At 44.5% G+C, this 3186-nt stretch overlaps 1 pseudogene; it reads right to left on the reverse strand.

Annotated features, from left to right (window-relative positions):
- Positions 1–2734: 2734 nt before the first annotated feature.
- Positions 2735–2852, reverse strand: LOC126102333 (5S ribosomal RNA; annotated as a pseudogene).
- Between the last annotated feature and the right edge of the window lie 334 nt (positions 2853–3186).

The raw sequence follows: 3186 nt of genomic DNA on the forward strand, positions 1-3186 counted from the left end.
GTAGTAAAGGAGTTTTTCTATTTGGGGAGAAGAATAACTGATGGTGGTCGAAGTAGAGAGGATATAAAATGTAGACTGGCAATGGCAAGGAAAGCGTTTCTGAAGAAGAGAAATTTGTTAACATCGAGTATAGATTTAAGTGTCAGGAAGTCGTTTCTGAAAGTATTTCAATGGAGTCTAGCCATGCATGGAAGTGAAACATGGACGATAAGTAGTTTGGACAAGAAGAGAATAGAAGCTTCCGAAATGTGGTGCTACAGAAGAATGCTGAAGATTAGATGGGTAGATCACCTAAGTAATGAGGAGGTACTGAATAGAATTGGGGAGAAGAGGAGTTTGTGGCACAACTTGACAAGAAGAAGGGACCGGTTGGTAGGACATGTTCTGAGGCATCAGGGGATCACAAGTTTAGTATTGGAGGGCAGCGTGGAGGGTAAAAATCGTAGAGGGAGACCAAGAGATGAATACACTAAGCAGATTCAGATGGATTTAGGTTGCAGTAAGTACTGGGAGATGAAGAAGCTTGCACAGGATAGAGTAGCATGGAGAGCTGCATCAAACCAGTCTCAGGACTGAAGACCACAACCACAACAACAACATAACACTTCCTCGGGAACCGCAGGATATTACTTCTGTTTCACTCGATGACCTTCCGTCTATTATTACGAACTGTGACCTTTCTGACAGGAAATCACGATTCCAGTCGCACAACTGAGGCAATATTCCATACGCACACAGTTTGGTTGGAAGACCCTTGTGAGGAACTGTGTCGAAAGCCTTTTGGAAATCTAAAAATATGGAATCAATTTGACATCCCCTGTCGATAGTATAAAGAGCTAGTTGTGTTTCACATGAACGCTGTTTCGCCGTCCTGTGTCTAATTCACGATATTAATATGCAAACTGTCAACAGATGTCCGTACGATCGTGTTCTGCACCGAAGATGGCAGTTCGGTCATCGGAAAACTACGCAAACGATGACGTCAGGGTACCTACCGAACGGAGTGTTTGCTGGTTAGTCCTGCATCCACAGTAGCTGTGTGCACAGTCAGAGACGTTGTAGTGTGGCACAGAAATGATTCCTACCAGATTCTCAGTAGTGGAGGGCAGCAGGAAGAATGGAAGCAGGACAGTCGCAAACAGATGTGGCCAGATGGCTTAACGTGAATCGTTCTGTTGTTCCTCGGATGTGGCGACGGTTTACAGAGACCGAAACTGTATGCCGTCTTCGACAGTGTGGCCAGTGATTCTCAACAGATTCGCACCTGACAGGAACTTGGAACACGATTTCGAGACCCGAACATTGTGGAAAGAGATCGATATCGAGGAGGATCGCTAATGGTGTGGGCATAGATCATGTTGACAACTCGTGACAACTCGAACACTTATCCATGAAATTGTGCAGGTGAATCGGAAAGATTTTGAACTGCTGTCAGGTATGATGACGAGATCTTCGGACTCACGTACGGTTGTTGCGAGGAGCTGTGCGCCCAATCTGTACTGATGGACGATAATGTAAAAATACCCAGACTAGTGAACAGAGGTCGAGAAGAGGTTCGCGAACTTAACACCACTTATTGCCAAAACCAACCATTTCTGAGCCAAAAACATCCTATTAGAATGGGAAGAATTACCCCAAAATATAGTACCATACGACATAAGCGAATGAAAATAAGCAAAGTAGACTAATTTTCGTGTCGAAGGATCACTCACTTCAGATACCTTTCGAATAGTAAAAATGGCAGCATTAAGTCTTTGAACAAGATCCTGAACGTGGGCTTTCTACGACGGTTTACTATCTATCTGAAGACGTAGAAATTTGAAATGTTCAGTTTCACTAATCTTATGCCCATTCTGTGCAATTAAAACGTCAGGTTTGATTCAATTGTGTGTTAGAAACTGTAAAAACTGAGTCTTAGTGTGATTTAGAGCTAGTTTATTTTCTAAAAGCCATGAACTTAGGTCATGAAGCGCACTATTTGAAAACGAGCCAATACTGCACACAACATCCTTTACTACCAATCTAGTGTCATCAGCAAACAAAAATATGTTAGAGGTACCTGTAATAATAGAGGACATATCATTTATATAAGTAAGGAACAGGAGTAGCCCCAACACTGATTCCTGGGGCACCCCCCCCCCCCCATTTGACCGTAACACACTCAGATCCCACATCACAGCCATTCTCAACACTGTGAATAATGACCTTTTGCTGTCTGTTGTTTACGTAAAAGGTGAACCAATTGTGAGATACTCCCTGTATTCGCTAATGGTCCAACTTCTCGAGCAATATTTTATGATCAACACAATCAAACGCCTCAGTTAAATCAAAAACTTTGCCTAGCGTTCAAAACCTTTTGTTTAACCCATCCAGTGCCTCACAGAGAAAAGAGAATATAGCACTTTCAGTTGTTAAACGACTTCTAAAGCCGAACTGTACATTTGATTGCGAATCGTGTGATATAAAATGATCAACTATCCTTACATATACGGCCTTTTCATTAACTTTAAGAAAAACTGATGGCATAGAAAAGTACTCCGTCTTCAGGCCACAAGTAGCCCATCGGGACCATCCGTTCGCCGAGTCATCCTCAGCTGAGGATGCGGATAGGAGGGGCGTGTGGTCAGCACACTGCTCTCCCGATCGTTACGACGGTTTTATTTGACCGGAGCCGGTACTATTCGGTCGAGTAGCTCCTCAATCAGCATCACGAGGCTGAGTGCACCACGAAAAATGGCAACAGCGCATGGCTGCCTGGATGGTCACCCATCCCAGTGCCGGCCACGCCCGACAGCGCTTAACTTCGGTGATCTGGCGGGAACCGGTGTATCCATTGCGGCAAGGCCGTTGCCCGATGGCATAGAAAAAATTGTCTACATTATCCCTTTCTCCCTTTTTATAAAGCGGCTTTACTTCAAAATGATTCAAATGGCTCTGAGCACTATGGGACTTAACTTCTGAGGCCTTCAGTCCCCTAGAACTTAGAACTAGTTAAACCTAACTAACCTACGGACGTCCCACACATCCATGTCCGAGGCAGGATTCGAACCTGCGACTGTAGCGGTGGCGCGGTTCCAGACTGTAGCGCCTAGAACCGCTCGGCCACTTCGGCCGGCGCGGCTTTACTACTGAGTACTTTAATCGTTCAGGAAACTGACCATTCCGAAAGGAAAAATTACAAATATG

This window comes from Schistocerca cancellata, chromosome 9 (genome assembly GCF_023864275.1).
Source record: "Schistocerca cancellata isolate TAMUIC-IGC-003103 chromosome 9, iqSchCanc2.1, whole genome shotgun sequence".
NCBI classification, from domain to species: Eukaryota; Metazoa; Arthropoda; class Insecta; order Orthoptera; family Acrididae; genus Schistocerca; species Schistocerca cancellata.